Here is a 26,289-nt window from a genome sequence, read left to right as displayed (position 1 = left end):
TTTAGGCAGCACATTCCAGTTTATAACAAACCACTGAGTAAACTAAAAATACTCTTATGCCTCTTCTGAGTGTTTTGTCAATTACTTCAAATCTGTGTCTTCGGGTTGTTGGTCCTCTGATTGGTTGAAATAGTTTCTCTCATTTTTTTCCTCCCAATCAAACACCTAATTTTTTTTTACCACCTCCATACATCTCTCCTTAACCTTCTCTGCTGTAAGAAAAGCAATCTCGGTTTCTCCCATCTCACCACAAACATCACAGCACTGCTCTGATAAATCTCTTCTGCATCCTTGAATAGGAGAGTCATAAAAAAATTAATTTTTTAATTTGTTCAAGTTACGTTACATTTCCCAACACAAAATCCAGAAAGGCACTTGTTGGTGCAAAAATATCCACTTGTGCATGAAACTTTGGTAGTAATTGTGATTTGCCATAACAAACTTACCTACAACATACTGCATTAGCCACTTAAACTGAGTCAATTTGCTACATAATAAAGTTAATACAGTAAAAGGATGTGTTTACAATTGTTCATCTGTCCAATAATTACAAATTAGACTATTTCATGGATTGCTGTATACCAAAACTTCAGGGTGCTGTTCCTACTCAAATTTCATATAAACAACTATATTTTTAAAATAACAAATTTACATGCATTATATAAAAACAAAATATATCACTTGGTGATAGTGACGCATAGAAAAATATATACCAAGCTTCTGAACATAGTTGGTATATTCCCTATTTGTAATCCAGCTACATTCAGTGTATCTAATATGTTAGTCAAAATATTCCTTCTCTTCCGTATCCTGTTAACTTACCCGATTAATGTACAAGGATAAAGCAAGATAATGCAACATAAGCTTCCATCATTCTTCAGGTATCAGAGACAACTTTTTTTCTTTCCAAAACTATATTCTTAAAATACTACAGTTTTATTTCTACAGTGCAGTCATAAGATAAATTGCAAAATTTTAACTTGTTTATTTTCATTTGAAGTTACTTCGGTTAGTAGAATAAAAACATTTCTTTTGAAGAATACATTTTTGTACGTACATCTGTCTCTCAAACAGGTCCTTTAGATGTAATGCTGAAATGGAAGCCCCATGACCTCTTGCATGACCCAAAAGATCCCATGGCACTAGTTTGACAAAGAGTGAGGGAGCTACTCTAGGGACCCAGCTAATATTTACCCCTCAGCCACCATAAAAATTATCACATTATTGCTTATGCCAGCCTGAGTGGAAGCTGGCTGTCACTCTTCATACATAATAGCAGACTGCACTTCAAATGTACTTTACTGATTGTGAACTACTTTGGCACAGCCTGAAATTATGAAAGTTAATATATAAATGCATATCTTTCTTTTACACTGGTGAACTGCAGATGCCGGAAATCTGAAATAAAAACAGAGAAAGCTGGAAGCACATTGAATTTTCAATCTGAAACTTTAACTCTTTCTCTTTCCACAGATACTGCCTGATCTGTTGAGTGTTTACAGCATTTTCTGTTTTTTTATTTAAGTTCCACTGATCAAAATAAACTAGTATCAGCATGTAATTTGCCTGTACAAAATCCCATTGACCTTTCGGATATAATTTCAGAACGTATTATAATATTGACAACAGAGGATTGCACTCGGTTTGTATTGCGATAAGTTTAACCCTCCTCAAAAAGACACTTCCTCATTTGCAGCGACTGCAATCAAGTAGAACCACCAAAACGGTAAATGAAGGAGATAGAAAGTTTATTTTCTTTCAGATGCAGCTGTAATCTTACCACACACGACCCGGGCACGTCAATTTCATCCTCAAAAACAAATCAAGACCTCATCAATTACCAAGAAATAACTTCAAGTCCTTGGTGGATGGAACCGATCAGGACCTCATATCCTGAAAGCTCTCTGCCTTTACTCGACCTCACTAAAAGCCTTAGTTCTAGGCCTGAGAGCAACTCATGGGACACTCAGGGGCTGGCTGTGTGCAAGAGCACCCACCCCCCAAGCTCTTACAGCTGAGCTCAGGCCCAACAGGGCTGATAGTGTTGTTTACCTGATCCGCCGCACGGACTCCGCCTCCTCCACCCTGTCCCAGAAACAGGAGACTCCAGTACCGCGCCGCCGCCACCACTGGCCAGACAACCGGCAGCGCGGCTGCGCACTCACCGCCGCCGCCTCCAGCCGGCGACCGGGATTCCACCTGCGCACTACCGAAGGCTGACAGCCGGCAATACGCTTGCGCACCGAGTGCTGTGCTGTGCGGGTGGTCCCCTGCGTTTGAAGGCGTAAATCAAAAGGCAGGACCTACATCTTACCTGGAATGCACTGCCCGAGTGGGCGGTGGAAGCAGGTACTCTCACAACATGAACAAGCATTTCGTTGAGCACGTGAAATGCCATTGGCATGGAAAGCTGGAGGCTGAGCACTGGAGAATGGTATTAGTGTAGGCAGATACTTGATGGCCTGTTACTGTGCTGTGTGCCCAATTCCATCATTTTTATTATGCATATTTACACACTTGAAATCTGTACTTTTATTATTATATCAACTTGGTTCATTTTGCTTGTCACTGAACGCTCTAACATACTTTTGAAAGCGTCCTAACTGGTTGCATCGTGGTCTGGTACAGCAATTCAAATGCCCAGGAATGTAACAAGCTGCAGAGAGCAGTGGACTCTGCCCAATTCATCATGGCAACATCTACCATCAAAGATCCATCCCATCTTCTTGCATTGGGCAGGAGGTACATGTAGTATGAAAGCACATGGCTGTCACATGACAGTGACCCCTCTGGTCGGATGACAGCATTGCTCATTGGGTCGGAGGTCACACCTCTGTCAGTCGAGGTTTGGCTCCATCCCACTCATGGGGTGTGGGCGTAGGGATTGGCCTGGGGGAGCACCTTTGTTCCTGAACCTGTCTGACTATTGGCTCTGGTAGGCACCTTTGTCCTTGACCTCCAAGCCATTGGCCTGTCTAAATTACCTGGCCGGGCCTTCCAGCACTATAAAGAGTGTTGCAATGGCTTGGTCTCCCTCTTTTGACTGCCCCAGGAATAGTGAGACAACACTGCAGAGACCACTGGTAAGAGTCTGCACTACCATGTGGTTTGGGAGCGTCTTAGTCAGAATCCAGGGAGTGTTAGGGCCAATGCTTGTTTGAGTCAAGGTATTCAGGCATTGAAGTGCTTATCCCTTGATAAGCTGTACCTTGTTTATTGTGTGTGTGTGTGTCTCATCCTCGTTGTGATTTCCCCCTCATGTTTGCGGTCTCCTGCATGTGTGTGTGAGTGTGCATCTGTTCCCATTCATTCTGCCCCTGCGTTTGTCTTTGTTAATAAACCATTTTTAAATTACAAAGACTGTGTCCAGAGTTCCTCTACCTTTAAGATTCCAAAAGAACTGTTTCACACAACAGTACAGAAACCTGAAGTCCCACACCACCAGGTTCAAGAACAGCCACTTCCTTTCAACCATTTGGTTCTTGAATCAACCAGTACAACCCTAATAACTAGAGTTTAGCGATGCTATGACCATTTTGCACTAAAATCAACTTTGTTTTTTGTTCCAATTTTTCTTTCTTTCTAAAAATTATGATTTTTTTTTGTGAATGCTGCCTATTGATGCTCTGTGCATGTGATGCTGCTGCAAGCAAGTTTTTCATTACACCTGTGAAGATGACAAACTCAGCTTTGAACTTTGAACTTACCCAGATTTCTGGTATCAGCAGCTTTTTGTTGAAAAGTAGTAAAAGGATTTGCAGTTAAAAGAGAACATGGTATCTAATGTGAGACGCCATGCTTCCTATGTTCAGAGGATTAGTGATGTATTAAGCTTACATTGTGAGTTACAATACCAAGCCATAATTAGGGTGTAGCATAAGAAGAAGAAAGGGGAGAATGTGTGCTTAGATGATCTAATAGATATAGAGCAATCCTGGATATACTCGTGCAGATTACCTAAGGATATTGCAGCTGTTCTTGTGTTCTTTGGATTCACAGCATTGAGTCTGTCAGATACTTTCTGCCCTGCAGAAGGGGGAGCAACAAAAATCTGCTGGAGGAACTCAGCAGGTCATGCAGCATCTGTGGGAGGAAAGGAATTGTTGACATTTTGGGCTGAAATCCAACATCAGGACTGAGAGTGGAGAGGTGAGATGGCCAGTATAAAGAGGAGAAAGGGAGTGGTGAGAAAGCAGTCTGAGGTGACTGATAGACTGAGGCGGGGTGTAAGATGACAAGCAGGTTGCACCGGGGAGGGGAGCAAAGGGCGGAGTTCGGAGACAGTGTGCAAGTGAAAGTAGACAAAGAAGAAAAAATTGAGAAGCAGATGGAACAAGGTGGCGGGAGGGGAGGCTGAAGGTTGGAGACAGTTGCTGGTGTGAGATAAGCAGTAACACAAAGGGCAACAAACAATCTGCTGGAAGAACTTAGCGGGTTAAGCAGCATCTATAAGAGGAAAGAAATTGTCGACGTTTCGGGTCCAAACCCTGCATCCAGCACCAGCACAAAGGGCTACTGGTGCTGGAATCTGATAAGTAATGGAGATGATAATGGGAACCGTTAGGGGAAAGGTGAATGGCAGATGGAACCATAACCAAATTGGGAGGGGGTGGGAGGGAACTGTGTGTGTAGTGGATGGAAAGGGGAGGGGGGATGAAGGTCTTGTGTCTCTATGAAAAAGGGGGAGTCGCACTACTGATCAGTGAGAACATCACAATGACAAATAGAGAGGACATCCTGGTGGGCTCATCCGGTGAAGCAATATGGGTAGAGCTCAGAAATGTCAGAAATAAGAAAGGTGTAATCTCTATGATGGGGTTATACTATAAGTTCCAAGTGTGGCCTCCTCTACGTTGGCAAGACCAAATGCATACTGGGAGACCATTTCGTAGAACACCTACACTCTGTCCATAACCGCAATCTGCATCTCCCTGTTGCCAGTCACTTCAACTCCCCCTCCCACTCCATCACTGATACGTAAGTACTTGGCCTCTTCCACTGCTGGGAGAAGTCCAAATGCAAACTGGAGGAACAACACCTCATTTTCCATCTTGGGACCTTACAGCCTAAGGGGATGAACATCAAATTTTCCCATGTTAAGTAAACCAACTCCAACCACACCCACCTTGCCTCTTCTTCCCTTTCTGAGCCTCTCTTTTTTTCTCTTCACCATTTTATTTCTCTCTCTCCTTTTCCTCTTCTCCCCTCTCCCTATGCTGCCTGCCTCCATACCTTTGAACCATCCCCCAGTGGATCTCCTCTCCCCTCCTCCCCCACATCTGCCTATCACTATCGCTTGCCTGCATCTACCTATCACCTTGTGCCCACCCCTCCTCCCCTCTTTTGTCCACCTATCACTCTTCTGTTTTCCTCCCTATATATGGGCTTCCCCTATCTTCAGCCTTGAAGAGGGGTTCTGATCCGAAACGTTGACCATCTACTTTTCTCCACAGATGCTGCCTGACCTGCTGAGTTCCTCCAGCATCTTGTTTTTTTTAATCTAGATTCCAGCATCTACAGTCTTTTGTTTCTCTAGGCTTCCTAATAGCCAGTGGGAGATAGAGGAACAGATATGTAGGGAGATTATGGAAAGATGTAAAAGCAACAGGGTAATTGTAATGGATGGCTTTAATTTCCCAATATTGACTGGGAGTCCTCTAGTACCAGAGGCTTAGATGGGGCAGAATTTGTTCAGTGCATCCAGGAGGGTTTCTTGACTCCATATGCAGATAATCCAACCAGAGAAGGGGACCATACGAGACCTTTTATTGGGAAATGAGCCTGGCCAGGTGATTGGAGTTTCAGTGGGAGAGCATTTTGGGAACTGTAATGATAACTCAAGTTTTCAGATAGATATGGATAAGAATATGTCTGGCCCTCGGGGGTGTGGGTGTTTGTTTGGGGGGGGGGGGAGTGCTAAACTGAGGAAAGGCAGGAGCAGGGAGAATAGACTCTGAGAGCAGCTGTTATTCAGTAAGTCCATGTGTAATATATGGGAGTTGTTTAAAGGCCAGCTGATCAGAATTCAGAACCAACAAGAAAGATGAGGATGGCAGGGTTGGGGAACCTTGGATGATCAGAGATATCGCCAATTTAGACAAAAAGAAAAACTAACCACATGTAAGGTTTAGGAAGCTGAAATCTGACAGTCCTTGAGGAATATAAAGGAAGCAAGAGAGAACTTAAACTGGGAATCAGGAGGGCTTAAAGGGGTCATGAAATGTCCTTGGCAAGCAACATTAAAGAAAATCTTAAGTTATACACTTAAAAACAAAAGGATAACTGGGGGGGGGGGGGGGGGTAGGACCACTCAGGGACAAATGAGGGAATTTATGCCTGGAGCCAGAGGAAGTGGGTGAGGTACTAAATGAGTACTTTGCATCGTTATGGACCAAGGAGAAGGATGTGGAGGATAACAAGATCAGGGACGGGTATGCTGATATTCTAGGGCATATTGGTATGAAGAAGGAGGAGGTGTTGGGACTCTTGAAAGACATTAAGGTGGGTAAGTACTTAGGGCCTGCTAATGATCTATCCCAGGTTATTGAGAGAGGCAAGGGAGGAGATGGGGAGGAAGTTAGTCAAAGGATTCAGCAAGATGTAGACTAGCTGGAAATATGGGCAGAGAAATGGCAGATGGAGTTTAATCTGGACAAGTGTGAGGTCTTGCCTTCATCAGTCGGGGTGTTGAATATAAATGTTGGGAAGTCATGATGCAGCTGTATAAAACTTTGGTCAGGTCGCATTTAGAGTATTGTGTGCAGTTCTGGTTGCCACATTACAGGAAGAACGTGGAGGCTTTGGAGAGGGTGAATAAGAGGTTCACTAGGATGCTTAGGATGCTGTCTGGATTAGAGAGTATTTAGCTACATGAGGTTAGACTTGGATTGTTTTCTCTGGACTGTCAGAGGCTGAGGGGTGATTTGATAGAAATATATAAAATAATGAGAGGCATAGATTGTGTATATAGTCAGGGTTGGTTTCCCCAGGGTAGAAATTGTAGAAGGAATAGCTTTAAGGTGAGAGGGGGAAAGTTTTTTTTAAACACCAAGAGTGGTAGGTCCCTGGAACAAGCTGCCAGGGGAAGTGGTGGAGGTAGATATGATAGCAACTTTTAAGAGGCATTTAGACTGGCACATGAACAGGCAGGGAATGGAGGGGTACAGACCATGAGTAAACAGATGAGATGAGTTCAGATTGGCATCATTGTTGGCCAAAGGGCCTGTTCCTGTGCTGTATTGTTCTCTGATCTGAGATAATGACCTAATGTGCCAAAGAAGATGGCTCCTCCTTGCTGCAACTCTTTGTAAAGGAACTCCAAAGAAACATCAGAACAAAAATATTCCTTCACATATGCTGGAAACATTTGAAAAGTTTTTAGCATTTGCTGTATTTTGCTTTCAGTGTTTCACTTATGAACAGAATTCTTAAAAGCCACATTCTTTAAGAGCTGCAGCCATAAACTATTTAATTGTTTCCTATTTCACTGAGCTCCTGGTATCAGGCCAATTCATGTCAGCAGCTAATTATGAAAATTTAATGAGCCAGTCTTCAAAAGTCCAACATGATTACCCTGTCTTCGTGTGGAGATGTATCCTTGCCATTCGCCTGGCTTGGCCTGCTTCAGGGATTGGTCTTGACACTTTGGCCCAATTGTTCAAATCATCATAGGATATTTGATTAATGTGTACCTATTAGCAATTCCTCTGAATCTAGTCCCAGCAATTTTTAAATTCTGGACTGAATAAATTGACTATTGCTTTCCTATTGGGATCATTTTATATTAGTGTCTTCATCATCTGGTCCATAATGTACATAAATTACATATGAGCCTTAATTTTATAATGCTGATAAGGTGATCTTTACCATGGGTATCTTGTCCTGTAGTGCTTTCAGCTTCTATTCTATAATTGACAGGAGTGCAAACTCCTAACATGTAAATGACCTTATCTTCAGGCAATGGAAGAGAGAAATAGGAAGGACAGACCAGTGATGGTGTTTGCCCCACTGCACTTCCAGCTCCAAAAATGCAATTGTGCTTCCAGAATTTATATAATCAGGTAACAATTCTGATGGCACATAGGCACTGCTGGAACCAAAAGTGCAGAGAGCGATATTTCATCTGTCAGTCTGTCATCACCACACCTCCATTCCAAATCTGAATATAAGGCCATTTACAAATTGGGGGCTTACCCACTTGCCAATACTACTACCATCCTGGAGCCCTGGTAGAAATTAGAGGAGGACCTTGGTGCTCTATTGGTCTGGAACTACACAGACTAACATGGCCTAACAGTTAAGGATTTTCAAATTCTGCCTCTGTATTGTCTCTGGCCCATTTGTCTTAAGAGGCAACTTTTTTACTTTGGTAAATAGACCTCAGATAATGCATTGGGATAGATAATGACCTGCAGAAGTACTAATGTGGGTGAATGGGATTAGTGATAACATTAGAGAAATGGTAGTGATGCAAGGTCTGTAGCCTTCTATGCCTTGCCTATTTAAGTGCCTGTCTAAACGTCTTTTAAACATAGTGATTGCATCTGATTGCAGATATCAACCACTCTCAATATTTTCTTTAAAAAATGAATCTCCCCTCAAATCTCTTTTAAAACTCCTTCCTCTCATCTTAAACCTGTACCCTTTTGTTTTTGATATCCCAACCAAGGGAAAAAGATTCTGACAATCGACCTCTCAGGTCAAGCCTTGGCCTCCTTTGCTCCAGGGAAAACAAGCCCAGCCTGTCCAATCTCTCCCCAAAGCTAAAATCCTCCAATCTAGTCAGCATTCTCTGCTCTCTCTCCAACACCGCACACGCACACTTCCTATAGTGTGGTGACCAGAGCTACACACAATACTCCGAGTGCGGTCTAACCAATGTTTTGTAAAGTTCCAACAATATGTTCCAAATTTTATAATATGCCTCAACCTATTAAGGCAAGTATGCCATATGCCTTCTTTACCACCCTATCTATCTGTGTTGCCACTTTCTGGGAACAATGAACTTGAACCCAAATGCCCCTCTGTTCATCAACATTCCTTAGTTCCTGCTACTTACTCTATATGTCCTAAATTTTGACTTTAAATTTGAATTCCCAATATCCTCCACTTATCGCAATTAAATTACATCTGTTGAAACTCTGCCCAACTTTCCATATGATCTATGCTGGAGACCCCCACATTACGAGGGGATTGCATTCCAAGAAAAAGGTCCATTTTGCAATTTTCCGTAATGCGAAGCCATGTCATCTGTGCATATATCAAGAAACAAGAGTTGGAAAAAAAATTGCATTGGGGGTCGCCTGTATCCTGCCTTAGCCTTAGATAACCTTCCTCACTATTCATAATACCATCAGCTTTCATGTCTTTGGAATGGGATGAAGTCCATCAGGACCTGGAGACTTGTAGTCCATAGTTTGTTTGGTATCACTTCCCTGACTAATTTTCCTGAGTTCCTCCCTCCCTTTCAATTTCTGATTTACCATTTTTCTGGGATGTTACCTGTATCCTGTACTGTGAAGATTCTAATTGATATGTGTAATAATATATAAAAGAAGTTTACTGAAACATGAGTGAAAACAAAAACAGAAAAACACTTCCCAAAATATTTGAAATATAAGTACTCACATTTGCTGACTGTATTTAGGTTTGTGCTTCATAAACATCTAGAGATTTATCACTTTTACTCTTAACATCAATTTCAGATCAACATCATCATAATATTTATACCAATGTCCTCAAGAGATTCATGCCTGAGGGAGAATGTGAGGGAAATTTTAAAGTTCAAAAGAAGTTTATATCTTCAACTGAAAATTAAAATAGAGTGATTGATGTTGATTGATTTCTTTTTGCTTTTATAACCAAGGAAAACAGCTGCATGAAGAATGAGAAGTATGATGATTTTGTACTAGAATGCAAGAATTCCATTATTCAAAAGTTCCTTTTATTGCTTAAAAAGTTAAACATTCAGGAAGATGGCAGATATACAGTTTGTTTCCTTTGTGCATTGCTTTTACAAATAGGAATTGTGAAAATATCTTTAGCTATGTCGATAATTCTAAAGCAAAGTAGCATTTTTGTGCATGTGACAGCAGGCGTTGTGCTTGGCATGAGGCTTTCATAACTCCTCTAAAGGTTGTTGAGTGAAACCCAGGGACAGCCCGGAGGAGAACAGCTGACACAAAATACACTGACTTCAGCACATTGCATGCAAAATTTCATATCACATTTTGGCTGAACAAGCAATGTTGGATGAAATTTTCCTCTGCAGGTGAAATGTCCCTTTCTGCCGGAACTTGATTGTGCATTGTTGCCAACTGTGGTTGGATGCACTCTAGGAAATTGCAACATGTGATTTAACAGAAAGAAGGGCTGAGATACTGCAAACTTATTTACTATGGAGCAAGAGGTTTGACTAGAGCCTCCCTTCACTGGAAAATAAAGAAACTTTAGTTTGTTGTGGTCACGCAGAAGGTTGAATGTGGTTATATTAAGTACTGGCTGCAGTTGTATCAATATTTGGGTGTGGTTAACCACAGAAAAGTGGTTGAACTGATCATTTGTGCATCTCTGTGATGCAGTAACTTAATTTTAGTTTGTCATCCAAAAAGGATCAATACCTCAAACAAACATACCTCAAACTGGAAGTTCTTGAACAAGAAGTGGATGTGAGGAAGAATTTTTTTTTTACAAATGAGTGGCAATGGCTTGAAACTTGCTACCTATGGTTGTGGTAGCAGAGGTAATCAATAATTTTTAAATTAAATGGGATAGGAAATTGAGGGAAATTAGTATAAAGGGCCATGTTGATAGAGCTGAGGTATCAGACAACTTTGATCACTCTGTAGAGAACAAAAATGAGAGCAAAAATATTTTTGTCATAGTGAGCAAATTATCAAAATGGTTAGGCAGATGTTCTAACCTTAAGTTAGCAGGTCTCAACAACTTCTCCCCCCACCCCACCCCGTCCTCCACTTTAGTCGATTCCAAGTCGCATAGCAGAGTACAGGAAGTCAATCAGTAATTTCAAGGAAAGCCCCAGAAATTTGATAACTTTATGCTTGTGTATGTGACTGTAGCTGGTCCTCAATGCGCCTTAAAGCTAATCTTTGCAGTTCATCGACCAAATCAAGCTGTGCTAGGATGCTGTTTCAAGAAAAATCCTTCCAACTCAACCTCCAAATGGATGTTGGATGAACATCGGATAGAATTGCATGAGCTCTTCAATTTTTTAAATGCCGTGCTTTGCTTGTAGGATAAGACAATACTCAGAATAGGACGGAGTAAATACTTGAATTGTCAGAAAAAAAGTTGTCATAATTGAAGACCATTGAGGTATTTAAAACAAGTGAAGTTTGTAAGATTGAGTCCTGAGAAGAGGCAGAGGAATGGCTGGGATACTTATTGACTACGTGGGTCTTTCCCAAGGAAGAGGATGTCGGTAACTTCTCATTAGAAGCAGAAATATATGTAATTGATGGGACGAAAATTAATAAGGAACATTTTTTGAAATAATGGCTGTTTAAAATATGTTGCCAGCTCCAGATAGGACGCATCCTGGAGATACAAGAGTCTGCAGACACTGAAATCTGTAGCAACAAACAATCTGCTGGAGGAACTCAGCGAGTCAAGCAGCATCTGTGGGAGGAAAGGAATTGCCAACATTTCAGGTTGAAACACTACATCAGGACTGAGAGTGGAGAGGTGAGATGGGCAGTATAAAGGGGAGAAGGGAGTGGTGAGATGAGTCCGAAGTGATTGGTGTACTGAGGAGGGGTGAAAGAAGGATAGACAAGTCAGTATGGGAAGGGGAATTGAAATGGCATGCAGCTGGGAGCTTGGGATGGCTATTGTGGACCGAGCGTAGGTACTCTACAAAACAGTCGCCTAGTCTGCACTTGGTCTATCAGTATAGAGGAGAGGGAATCAAATACAGTAGACATATACAGCCTGTAATGCAGTCAAGGTGCACGTGAATCTTTGCCTCACCTGCAAGGACTGTTTAGGTCCTTCCCATTCCCACAATGACCTTTCCATCCTCTGCCTTCTCCGCTGCCAGCATGAGGCCCAGTGTAAACTAGAGGAACAACTACTCGTATTCCTGGGTAGCCTACAACCCAGTGGCATGAACACTGAGTTTTCTGATTTTAGGTAACCCTCCCCTCTGGTGGACTCCTGTCTCACCACTCCCTTTCTCCTCTTTATACTGGCTATCTCACCCCTCTACTCTCAGTCCTGATAGTGTTTTGACCTGAAGTGTCAACAATTCCTTTCTTCCTACAGACGCTGCTTGACTTGCTGATTGTTTGCTTAGGGTGCATCCTGGATTGCTGAGGAAATTAGGGTACAGACTGCAAAACAGTTTGCCATGATGTTCCAATTTCCTAGATACAGGGGAGATGCAAGAGGACTGTAAATATTAAATGTGACACTCTTATTCAATAAGGGTACAAGGAGATGTCTGGTGATTACAAATTGTTTGTTTTTATCTTTATGATGAGGAATAATCAGAGGAAAAATTAATAGGTTCTTGGAGAAGTTTGAGAAGACCAGGCCTGAAACTCTTAAAGACAAACTGCCTTTGGCTAACCTGATTGAACATCTTAAGTGAAAGAGAACGCTGGCAAAAGGAATGTAATAAAAGTTGTCAGTACTGATCTTCAGGATGAAATGTTTGGCAAAATCTTCTATATAAAAAAAAATTGAGTAAAATGGAGGCCCGTGGAATCAAATGGTCAATGGCAGAATGGTTGAAGAACAGGAATCTTGGATATGGGTGTACAGAGTAAAACTTCAAAATTTGCAGATGACTCAAATCTTGGAGGTGTGGTAAACTGTAAGATGAATAGTAATAGACATCAAGAGAACATAAATAGGCTGGCATAGTGGGAAAGTAAGTGGCAGGTGAAATGTAGTATATTAGAATTGGTTTATTATTGTTACATGTGCCGAGGTACAGTGGAAAAACTTGTCTTGCAAACGGTTCATACAGATCAATTCATTACAACAGTGCATTGAGGTAGTACAAGGTAAAACAATAACAGAAAGCAGAATAAAGCCTAACTGCTACAGAAAGTGCAGTGCAGGTAGACAATAAGGTGCAAGGTCATAAACAAGGTAGATTGTGAGGTCAAGAGTCAGAAGAATGGGAGGTGATATATGTTAGAAAAGGAATGAAGGTGGGGGGGGGGGGAGAAAATAAAGATTTTTTTTCCCAAGATGACTTTGACAACATCCTTCAAGCATCACTTTCTTTCTAGAAATTGCTTGGTGGCTGATGCTCTGAGTTGAGTGCTTGTTTCAGGAGGTTGGCATCAGGCATGTGGAAAGTGTGGTCCTTCACCAAAACTTGATCATAATCAGAAACTCAGTGCTGGGGACGTTGGCCTGGGAGTGGATGCTGACATTGATTTGTTTATCCTGCTGGTGGATTTGGAGCATAAGATAAGGTCTCTTTATTAGTCACATGTACATTGAAACACACAGTGAAATGCACCTTTTTGCATAAAGTGTTCTGGGGGCAGCCCACAAGTGTTGCCACACTTCTGGCGCCAACATAGCATGCCCACAACTTCCTAACCCATACGTCTTTGGAATGTGGGAGGAAACCGGAGCACCCGGAACTCCAGTACTTTGACTTGCTAATTCTAACTTGCATTGTCACTGAAGAATACAGGAGGGTGGGGATCATTGACATTTCCTGACCATGAGTTTGGTGGTGGGTTTGAGGTCTTGGCCTTCCAACTCCTCTTTAGACATGCAGTGCACTGGAGGTGGTCATTGATTCTGTCTTTAATGTTTGCCTTCATTGGGAGATAGCTCCTAAGGTGCTGGAAATACTCCACATTGATCAAGATCTTCTTGTGGATCTTGGTGGTCAGGGACTATAGTGCTCTGTGAAAGGAGATTAGTGAAGGAGCTTTGTCTCACAGATGTTTAGTGCAAGGCTTGTCCTCTTGTGAAGAAATCAACAATGGTTTTGAGCTCTGCCTCCAAGAATGCATGGGTGCGAGTATCATCTGCCTGTGCTAACTTGATGACCGAGTTTGGAGTGATCTTATTTCAGGAGTGGGAGTGATGAAAGTTAAACATTTTCCTCCTCATACTGTGAATTAATTCCAATCCAGCAAGGAGCAGATTGAGAAATAAAGTATTGCAGCAAAGAAAATTGAGAAGAGGGTTGGTGTGGTGACAATGTGTATTGGGATTTCATCTCTGGTGGATTCATTGGTGAGGATCATAGCTTGCATGTCACTATGAAGCAGAAGAAAGATGGTGATTTCCTTTTTGCGAGAAGCCATATTTGAGAAGGATCCATAAGATGATCCATAATCATATCAGTTGGCAAAGTTGAGGGCTTTTGTGAGATCAAAAAAAGATGGGTGTATAGTGTTTGATGCTGTGCCCTACATATTGCTTGGTAATTTGTTACAACTAACTTGATGGGTGGAAAAACACATTCTACAAGCATCCCATCTCCTCCATTCACAGTCTGCAGCCTCTCAAACCTTCCCATTCAAGGTGGTGGATGCTGTTGTGCTAATAACTTTTCAGCCAAAAAATGGTAGAAGTTGGAACTAATCTGCCAAACAAGATGTTAGATATTGAGGAGATAAAATCAATGATTTTTATTGCATCAGCTGTGCATTATTAATGAGCTCTTTTCATTTCCGTATCCTTACAAAAACATAAATCATTTACTGAAGAAATTTCAGTATAGAGAAGCAATCCATGCATGAGCATTAGGTAAAGTGAGTAAATTCAGTAAGTTAATTTTATTTGAAAACGGGACTGATGATGAAGCCCCTCATGAAAGACTGGTTAGCAAAACGAGGTCCACAAGAATAGAGGGTCAATGGTAGAATTGATAGGAAATTGGGTTAAAGACAGAAAGCAGAAGATATCGATTATAGGCTGTTTTCAGACTGAAGGATGGTGGTGGTGTTCCTCAGGGGTCATAGCTTGGGCCAGTACTACTTTTGAAATGTGCTCAGATTGTAACTCGCAGTGTTCGTATGACTTGCACATGGATGTGCAGCATAAAATTCACAACTTTATGGATGACACAAAGCCTGGAAATGTGGTAAACGATGGGGTTTCACATACTTGATTATGTAATTATTTCAACATCATGAAACATCAAAAGGTCGCAAAGTTGCAAAAATGAAGCAAAGTACAAGGTAATCAGCATCTATAATTTTTAAAGGAAAATTGCAGATTTGAAATGTAGTAAAGATAATTTATGCATAAAGTGATTTTTGCAATCCTGACCACGGTTCTACAGGCTCACTGCTCACATATCATTGGGAGGGCCCCACAATAAATATTATGATTGATGGTCTTCCCTTTAATTTGAAGAACTACAGACAAAGGAATAGCTTGCCCGGAGAACTTGGCCCATAAGACACTTGGCTAGTGATGGCAAAATTCAGCAGGGGGTTCAGCTCTTAAATCCATAAAAAGAGATGTATGAAAGCTGCAAAAGTTCTGTGGTGGCAGGAAAAAAAGGAATAAATTTTCAAAAGCAACTTGACAGGTGCAAAGTTCAGTCCTCATGGATTCCATCTCTGCTGATCATACTTGCAAAACCTCCCAAATCCTATCTCTTAAGAAGGTGCTGATTCTGCTTCAGTTTTAATCATTAGTTTAACAACGATAACACTTGGAACTAATCAGATGGCATGCAGGAGGGCTGAGGGCAACAGCCACTGTTAATGTTGACAAGCTGGAGGTTTGCTACAGGAACTGCACTAAGAGAGTCTGATCCAACTTGGGGATGGAGGCTGCCATCTAGTTTCCTCGAGAAAGAGCTCCATCCAGAACATTAATTCTCCTGCTAATTCTCCAGATATGTCTTGGAACATAAATATCCCTTCCCATTAAATAAGAGAGATTAAAACTGAGGCCTAAGATTACTAAATTAAATGCTCGGTCAAAAGTTTGAGAATAAGAAAGATGCAAATTTATTTTTCATTTACTAGATTTGGGCTTACTGCAAGGCCAGGATTTATTGCTTGCAGTGCACTGGTGAAGTTGGGAGAGAATGTTTAGGTCACAAATAGGTTACCAATTAAATGAGCTATTTTGCTTTATAGGAGATGTGGGTATTGAGAGTGGCATTCATATTAGTAATTGAGAAAAGTTAGAAGTTTAAACTCTATTTTAAAGAAGCAAACAATTATGAATTACTAAATTGCATTGATAAAGTGAACTCAAATTTAGCTTTAAAATAAACCAGGCAAGTGGGAAGAAGGGGTTACTTAATTTCAGTAATCTCACTCTGTTGGCGGAAATGTGACAGAGCAGAATTCCCAGTCACATGGAGAATGGCAAGTATCTAAATATTCATTTATGTCACAGAGTTACAGCACAGAAATGAGTCCTTTTGCCCACCAAGTCTACATTGGCCATCAAGCACCCATTTTACACAAATCCTAAACCTATCCCATCTTGTTCTCCCCACATTTCCATCAAATCCCTAGTCGTCCCCACCCCCCCCCCCCCCACCACTAATCTACACATTAGGGGCAATTTACAACTAAGTAACAAATGTTAAACTTGGCTTGGCAAAACTTAATATTAATGCAAGTAGGTAAAAGGAAAGTAGAATCAAAGACAATTATGACACAGGTGGATGCTATTCAGCCCACCATATCCAAAATGGAACAAGGCATCTTCCTAACCTAATCCCAGTTTCCAGAATTGGGTCCATAATCTTTCAGGTCAAGGCTTTACAAGCACACATCAAAGTACTTCTTAAATGCAATAAGGGTTTCTACCTCCACAACCCTTTCAAGTAATGAGTTCCAGATCCCAACCACCCTTTGGGTGGAAGACTTTTACCATATCTCCCATCTGATCACTTTATACCCCCCTGTTTTTTGACCCCACTATTAAGGCAAATAGGCCCTTCCCAATTAATCCGTTCTAGGTACCTCACAAACATGTACAACTCAATTAAGTCTCCATTAAATCAAGAGAGTGCATTAATAAATGCTAGCAAGTGGCTAAATTAATCATGGTAACTATTTAATATTTGGTAATCATGGTTGCTACTTAGCTATTTAAGTTAAATCCATTTAATATATCTACAACTCATGACCAAACAATTCAACAGATATATACTGCAAATGGCTGACTAACCAAGAAAGAAAGAAGGAAATAAACAGACTTTTATTTAAGAAATATACAGAATTCAGCATGTTGGGCTTTGTAGGCAGAAAGATTGTCCTATTGCAGCTCATTGTGCAACAGACTACTGGTTTACAAGCAAAAACTAATGAAATGGTTAAAACATAAAATTTGCTAATATTGTAGAGGTTAAAGCAAATAGCTAGATCCTTTCAAAAGAAACTTTTTTTAAAAAAAAAAGAAAAATAGAAGATGTGATGTGATTATGATGTGGTAGGTGGAATGGGAAGAGATATGTGGAGTTTAAACGACAGCCCAGAGTAGTTAAAACAAATGATACACCTATGACTGTATATTCTTCATCGTTCTAGTATTTCCATGTAATTCCTAATGGAATAAGTCGCCAATAACTCTGGCACAGTAGCTCTGAATTCTGGGTAACTAGGCTGGTGTTCCATGGAACTTGCATAATTAGTAGGCATGATTTTTGAGCATGTAATGAGTGGAAATTTGGGATAGTCTGAGAATTCTCCCTAACATGACTCCATGATGAGGTGTTGATGGAGTGACGTGAGGTGGAAAATTAACAAAGCCAGGTTTTAGAACATGGAACACTACAGCACAGTACAGGCCCTTCACCCAATAATGTTGTGCTGATGTTTTATCCTGCTCTAATATCTATCTAACCCTTCCCTCCCATTTCTCTATCATTCATGTGTCTAAGAGTCTCTTAAATGTTCCTAATGTATCTGCCCCCACAACCTCTGCCAGCAGTGCTTTTCACGCACCCACCACTGTTTCAAAAAAAGCTTTTACCTCTGACATCCCCCTTATACCTTCCTCCAGTCACCTTAAAATGATGCCCCCTTGTGTTAGTCATCTTGCAATAAAATCTGTACACCCCCACCGCCCGCCCCCCCCCCCCCCATACCACTGAGGGATGAGTTGACCTTTCCCACCCTTCCAAGGTGCTGGAATTTCAAGGCCAAGGACTTACATTTGAGTCAAAACTTGTGAAGTGGAAATTTAAACATTTGAAAACTGATTTGTTCAAAATATAATAAACTTATGGAATAATTAACTACTGTAAATGAAGTAATTGAATCAAAAATGTGAGGGAAATTTGAAAAGCAATTTCATGCTTGCCTGGCAAATGAAAATTCATTGAAGGCTGAACTCAATGGGTCAAATGGTTCTTTTCCATTGCCATCAAATGCAACTTTCTTCTCTCTGTTAATGATGTTATCCTTAACAAAATTATACATTTTCCATTTGAAAGATAAGTTACAATTGAAATGCTACAACTAAATATAAATACAATTGGACAGCATTTATTTAGCACTATCCTCACTACTAAAAAGCTTAAAGGAATAACACCCTAGTAAAGTATTGGCTCTGGCTCTGATTCGCCACTTCTCCATAAAGGCTTTCTTCAATACTGTGCATTTAGCCTCTGAGTCTGGTAATAGTAATGGAATTGTCATGCTGAAATAAGAAATAAATTCCACTGCCAGATATTTTTCATCCATCAGGGTTAATGGATGTCGAACAATAGGCTGGGGATATGCAATTTATGATGTTGGCTGCTCTAAAATGCTGCACACTAGTGGTAAAGATGATAAGAAAAGTTGGTGGAAGAATTGAAAAACTTGTGAAAAAATCAGCCCTAGACATGTTGCTTTTTGTTTGGGCAGCTATGTGAATAAATTCTTTTTCTTGTTCTTGTATCTTGCAAATTTGGTTGCAGAAAAAATAATATTAAAGTGTCTACAATGTCAACCAGATATAGACAGGTGCAAAACGGAACTCTGTATGAGCTGCTGTTTAAATGAAATTGATTCCAGTTGCATTTCATTTAGATAAAATCACTTAAGCATTATTGAAGCTTCCCTATTATATTTAAAGTTTCTCCCTAAAGACAAATTTTGAGAGGCAAGCCCTCATACTGATACCTTCAGCTGTTTTCATGTCATGTAGTTGGGTGTCACCTTTGAATCAGAAACAGCATTAAGGACCGAAAAAGAAAGTCATGAAAGGAAAAACTTATTTTCATTACTTTATGGCCATCTTATTCCAGTCACTTTCTGGCCCAGCTGTGATCATGTTGACTGAAATTGAAAGTACCTTTAGAGGCAGGGTTCTGGTATTTGCTAGGGTGATGGTGGCAGGAGGGAAAGTAAATTCTGAATTGGAACCAGGAGTTAGTGAGGTGGTAGCTCTCCCAGGGAGGGGAAGTGGAGAGGGAAACAGTTTGGTTATTCTTTTACATGAAACCCTGAGAATAATGGTTGGGGTAAGAAGGCAATGGAGACTTTCTCTCCTTTCTCCACTGTAGGTTCTTTCCTTCAAGGACTCTTCAATGTCCCCTACTTTCTCTTCCTCTGGTTTCAACTCGTCCTTGTACTTTTCATTGAAGCAACTGAAGATGATTGAACCTAGGAAACTGTCTTGAAGAACTTTTGCAGTGATGGAATGATTGATTCCAACATTCACGGCCATCTTCCTTTTGTGCCAGCTATGGATGTTGGATGTTTTCACTTGATATTCTCATTTTGCTTCTGCAATTCAGTTCTTTGGTCCACATTTGCACCAAAGCTTTCATCCAGAGCCAGGTGGTCCTGGTGAAATCCATAGTGAGCAGAATATCAGGGAGTAAGTGCTGCTTGATAAAACTGCTAATGATACCTTCCACATTTTGTTGATGGTTCCAAAGAAGCTGATTGGGCAGAAACTATTCAATTTGAATTTTCTTTGCTTTTTTTTTGAATAGGACATAGCAAGACTGTTTTCCACATTTTCATGTAGATGCTAGTATTGTAACTGTACTGGAAAAGATTGTCTAGCATTGGGGCTTATTCAGGGGTGAAAATCTTCCATAATACAGTAGGATGTTCTCTAGCCTCTTGCTTTTGCTATATTTAGTGCTGAATTTGCTGAAGGATGGGGATTTCAGGATGAAGCCAAGATAGATCACCCACTTGGCACTTTCGGCTAAGCATGGTTGCATATGTATCAAGCTTCATCTTTAGCACCCAGATGTTGGACACTATCATTGTCAAGGATGGGGATGTTCTTAATCTCCTCCTCCCATTAGTGTTTGCTTGTCCACTAACACTCACAACTAGATATAGTAGGATGCAGAATATTGATCTGATCTGTTGATTGCAGGATCACTTAGCTTTGCCTGATGCATGCAGATTTCTCTGTTCGGCATGCACGTAGTTGTGTGTTGCAGCTTCACTAGGTTAGCATACCATTTTTACAGACACCCATCATTGCTTCTGGCATACCTTTCGCTGCTACTCATTCAGAATTGAAGAACTGAGAAAAGCTACAGCATGGACGGAGTGTATATTGGTGCTACAGGATAGTATTACAGCTGGTCCCACTCTCCTCCTGTTTCCCATAGCCCTACAAACTTCTTCCTTTCAATACTTAACCAGTTCTCTTTTGAACATAGTGTTGCAATTCAGTCTGGACCTTAACCACTTGTTGCATTTAAGAAAAAACTTCCTGTATTACTTTTTCTGTTTCATCAATTGCCTTCATTCTACACTTCCTGGTTCTTGACATTCCTTGCCACTGAAGAAGCAATTGGCTGTGCTGTTTCAGTGCTCACAATGCAGTGTCTTCCAAATTGGAGAGAACAAACATAGATTGGTTACCATTTTTGCAGAACATATCAGCTGAGGCTGCAAGGGTGACCCTGAGCTCCTGTTGTCGGTTACTTTCCTTCTCTACCACTCCCACACTACTTTGGCCTTTTGCACTGTTCCAGTGAAGCCTGACATAAGCTTAAGGAGCAGCATCTCATCTTCTGATGAAGCACATTACACCTCTCAAAAATAAATTCAACAACTTCAAAGAACTAGACATTTCAGTTTTTATCAGTATTCACTAGTTCTGATGAAAGGTCATAAACCTATAAAGTTAACTCTTCTTTTCTATCCACAGATGTTAACTGACCTGTATTCAACATTCTTTATTTCTCATTTCCAGCAACTGCAGTGTTTTGTATCTCTCAGTTCCAAGATTGTTCTCTCCTCTCTCCCCACCCTCATTCATCTGCTGTTTCCTTTTGCACTGGACAGATCTGCTCTAATTAACAATCCTTTACCACTTTTTCTTAGGTTGCATTATCACCATTTGTGCCACTCAGTCTTTCTGGGCGTTCATGCTACTGTAGATATTCCCTTTGTTCTCTCCATCCCTCCACTTCTCTGCAACTTAAAACATGTTTGATTATTACTGGTTCCTAGTTCTGATAAAAGAAAGTTAAACTGAAATGTTAATTCTATTTTTCCATCTGCCTGACCTGACAAAAATTTCCAAGATTTTCTGTTTTTAATGTCTTTATGGTTTTCTTTGTTTAGATTTAAGAACAGGGTTTCAGATCAAACTAAAGATCTTTCAAGCTTTATATAAAAGAATTTATCAACTTATGATCACTCTTTCCAGAAGGTCCCTTAACTAACTGATCATTAATTAACCCTTTCTCATCTAAGTCTCTGCAAATTTGGAAAATGTGCCTTGTAAAGCCAAGTCTGAGTGACCTCAATAAATATTTTTAAAAGGGCAGTATTCGGAGTACCAACTTCTGGGGAACTCCACCATATACTTTTCCTTCTGTCTAACAAACTGTCAATACTCCTCTCTTTGCTGATAGTGAATTTTCCATTCATACAGCTAATGTCCCTTTTATACCATGGGCTTCATTGAAGACTGACCCATTATCTGACACCTTGAACAAGGATTGATCCCCTGGCTTGATTGTAATGGTAAAAAGAAGGACATGCCAGGTCATAAAGTGATAGATTGAGTACATTGCTGGTGATGGTCTACCACATGGATGCCCAATTTTGAACTGTCACACCTGTTCTGGATCAATCTAGTTTTGCACAATTGTAGTTACTCACAACTCAGTGGGGGGTGTCCTTAGTGTGAAGACAGGACTTTGTTTCTCCAGGGACTCTGGTGATAATGTCTACTGTTGTGGACAGATGCATCTGCAACTGGGAGACTGATGACAATGAGCTCAAATAGGTTTAACTCTCAAGTTGGTTTGCTTTCTATTTGCCACAGATGCAGTCTGGTAGCAATGTCTCTAAAGATTTTTCTAGCTTGATCAGTGGTCTTGCTACAAGGCCACTTGGTGATGGACTTTGTCCTCAATCCAGAATACATCCTATGCCCTTGCTATTTTCAGTGCTTCTTCCAACATGGAGGATCATCAGCCAAGAGAGGATGGTCAGTGATAATCAGCTGGCGGTTTCCTTGCCCATATTTTATCTGATGTTAAAATACTTCATAGGACCTGGAGGCAATGTTGAGGACACCCAGGGCTACATTCTCTTGTTTGTACACCACTACACTACCACCTTTTTGTGGGAAAGGGCATACCGAGAGAAAGATGTCTGTGAGGTGTAATTTTTGTGAGCATGATCATGTCAAGTTGTTGCTGGACAGGTTTGTGGAATAGCTCTCCCAATTTAGGCAGCGGTCCCAGAAATTTGTGATGAGGACTTTGCAAGATTGCCTGGGCTGGGACTGACCTTGATGTGTCTGAATTGGGTGCCTGGATCGTTGATTCGGTTTTATTGTTTTAATGATGTGATTATAACACAACTGAAGGCTTGAAGGTCAATCACCTCAGCCACAAGATATTTCTGCAAGAATTCCTTAGGATAGTGTCCTAGACCCAACTATCTTCAGCTGCTTCATCAATGACCTTCCTTTAATCATAAGGTCAGAAGTAGGGATGTTCACTGATGATTGCACAATGTGCAGTACCATTTGTGACTCCTCAAATAATTAAGCAGCCCACATCTAAATGCAGTAAGATCTGGATAATATCCAAGCCTGGGCTGATAGTTGGAAAGTAACATTCGTGTCGCACGAGAGCCAGGCAATGAGGATGTCCAACAAGAGCAAATCTAGCTATCACCCCTTGACTTCCACTGTTGCTGAATTCCATACCACCCCCTCCCCCCCCACCTACCCCCCAATCAATATCCTAGGGTTAACAATTACCAGAAAACGAACTGGAGTAGCTGATATACACAATATGGCTACAAGGGCAGGTCAGAGGCTAAGAATACTGTAACTCACTTCCTAACCCCACCTCTCCACCACTACCACCACCAAGCCTGTCCAACATCTACAAGGCTCAAAGCAGGAGTGTGATGAATACTCTCCACGTGTGCAGCTTCACAACATTCAAGAAGCTCGACACCATACAGGACAGCAGCCCACTTGATAGGCATCCCATCCACAACTGTTTATACACTCACTCCACCACTGACACACAGTAGCTGTAGTTTGTACCATCTATATGATGTACTGCAGCAAATTGCCAAGACTCCTTAGACAGCACTTTCCAAACTCACCTGCTATAAGGACAACAACAGCAGAAGCATGGGAACACCACCTCCTGGAAGTTGCCCTCCTAGCCACTCACCATCTTGACATTGAAACACATCGCCAATCCTTCACCATCATCAGGTCAAAATCCTGGAACCCTTTCCCTAACAGCATTGTGGGTATACTCACACCAGAAGGACTGCAGCAGTTCAAGAAGGCAACTCACCATCACCTTCTCAGGGTAATTAGGGATGAGCAATGTAATGCTGCTCAGCCTGCAAAGCTCATGTACCTTGAATTAATTTAAAAAAAAGTAGAAAATACAGTGAAATATCTGTTTCTGTTATTTGCATTGATTTGAAATATCCAGTTAGGTTTGGGTGTGATCATTCTGCATCCCCCAAGCTTCTAAGGGAAAATCTACAAAATAGTTGGAAATCAATATAATTTCAGTAGAACATCTTGCCTCAATAAATATATAAAATCCATCTTCCGATGTCTTCATCCCTTGGGTTCTGATTCTTCTCTGAAGAAATTTCAGACATTCAAATTACAATGCAAAATTCTAGTAATACACTTTACAAGGAACAAAAGAGTAAAAGAAATCTTAAATATTGAATTTTCTTTTAACGTTTCTCTAGAAAAGAATCTCATCCACTGCCAAAATTATTTTTACATAGACTACTCTGAATAATTGCTCATTTGCTCTTAACACTTATTTAATTCTCTGCACATAAGTACAAAATTATTGTTTTGATGGATTGCTTTTTGTTTTCTATATTTTATACTTTTAAATTAATTTCCCATTGTATCTGCATAGACATGGCATCATGTTAATACCAATATCTGTACAGAAGATTGACAGTGGAGGTGAAAAATTGTCACATTGTTCTATTACACAAATTTACCTCACATGCTGCTCCACATCACTTTTCCCAATGTAATGACTTCATGCACCGTGAAGTGTATTGTTATTGTTTGTCATTGTTAACAATACTGTGTGCCACAATCTCACCAGAGTGAATGATTACACGTGTTCTTCCATTTAATTCTTAATTGTAACTATTTTCTGTATGCCCCTGACAAAGACTTTCTCCTTGTATCCTCTGTGAAAGGAGTGAGACACATGAAAAGATAACAGGAGAAAATTTCTGGCTTTTTTATACATAATATCCTATTGAAATTGTCAGTGTGTTTGCAGACATCATTAAACTCTGTGTGAATGATGGAATTATAGAGACATAATTCAAAAATTCTATAAGACCTAAAATGTTATGGAACGAGAGACCATTCCAGCCATTGTGCCCATGACAAACACATATTTGCTATTTAGGCTCGTCTCACTTTCCAGTTCATGTAGGTTACAACTCCTCCTGTGATCATCCAGGTGTCTTTTAAATGTGATGGGAAATTTTGTGCCTTTGCCTTTTTTTTCATCCAATGATTTCTTGGCCCTACTATCCTTTTGATTTAAAAAAATGTTTGTCTCAACTTCCTCTAATCCTTCCACTAATTCATTTAATTTCGTCTCCTGCTGCTGATCTTTCTGCAAAGAGAAATATGTCACTCCTGGTCACTCTGAACAGGCCACTCATAATTTTGTGCCACTCAATTAAATCCCCCTCTGTTTCCTTTGTTTCAAGGAAATTTAATTGGAATCCTCCAGTTAATAATCTGGAATTTTTTAAGAAAACTAGTCTTGGTAATGATGATTTCCAAACTATCGTATTGTTGTAAAATTCCATCTGGTTCACTAATCTTTAGAAACCTTCCCAGATCCAACCCATTGTTCCTGTTGTATGGTGACAAAAACTGTGCAATACTTTGGCTATGATCTGGCCAGTGTGTTAAATGGTTCAAGTATGATCTCCATGTTCCTATATACAATGCCTAGGCTGATAGTGAACATAAGAGCTTGAGAAATAGAAGCAGAGGTAGGTCATAAAGTCACAAAAGCATGCTCTGCCATTCAATCTTTGGCTTTAATTCCATTCTCATACCTATGTCCATGTTCTTTGATCTCACTGAATCAATCTTGATTATACTTAATGACTTGGTGTCTACATATCTCTGATATAAAGAATTCCAAGGATTCACAAACTTCTGAGAGAAGACATTCCTCTTATCAGTGTTAAGTGGTTGATAAGTTATCCTGAAATTATGCCAAATATTTTAGACTATTTCCCACCCACCACCCCCCCCCCCCCCAACAGCAGAAACATCTTTCCAGCATCTGCCCTGACAAGCCCCTTGAGAATCTTGTATGTTTCAATGAGATCAATTCTTTCTTCTTAACTTCAGGTACTATAGGCCAATTCTGTTCAATCTTTCTTTGTGAGACAATTTGCTCATCCTAGGAGTCAATCAAATTAATCTTTGCTACATAACTTCCAAGGCAGATATATCCTTCTTCTTAAAAAAAAAGAGACTAAAATTGTGCATCAGGTGTGTCTTCACCAAAGCTGTGTACAATTGTAGCAATAATTCCTCACTCTTGCAATAATGACTAAAATTCCATTTGTCATTTTAATTACTTGTTGTACCTGCATGATAATTTGTTGTATCTTGTAATACCAACACTTAATAGTCTCTCAACATTTTTATAATGTTATGCTTTTCTATTCTTCCAACCAAATGCATGACCTCACATTTCCCCACATTTCTTCTCTATCAAACATCTTTGTGTACACTCCCTTAATGGCCTAGAAATTCATCTACACAATGGCATTAATCAATTTTGTGCATGTTTCTGGGAAAGTTACCATTAGTTGTTAACACCTTTTGGTGTGAGATTTCCAA

General features: G+C 40.4%; 1 protein-coding gene across 1 annotated transcript in view; it reads right to left on the bottom strand.

The window, feature by feature from the left end:
* Positions 1-2,259, bottom strand: part of tbc1d5 (TBC1 domain family, member 5) — a 377,143-nt gene extending 374,884 nt beyond the window's left edge. Inside the window, exon 1 of the mRNA XM_052015950.1 lies at positions 2,053-2,259. The gene's annotated coding sequence lies outside the window, so the exon portion shown is untranslated. The remainder of the gene's footprint in view (positions 1-2,052) is intronic.
* Between the last annotated feature and the right edge of the window lie 24,030 nt (positions 2,260-26,289).

Source organism: Pristis pectinata, chromosome 5 (assembly GCF_009764475.1).
Source record: "Pristis pectinata isolate sPriPec2 chromosome 5, sPriPec2.1.pri, whole genome shotgun sequence".
Taxonomy (NCBI): Eukaryota; Metazoa; Chordata; class Chondrichthyes; order Rhinopristiformes; family Pristidae; genus Pristis; species Pristis pectinata.
Note: the sequence above shows the minus strand (reverse complement) of the source record. Positions and strands in the feature narration are given on the sequence as shown.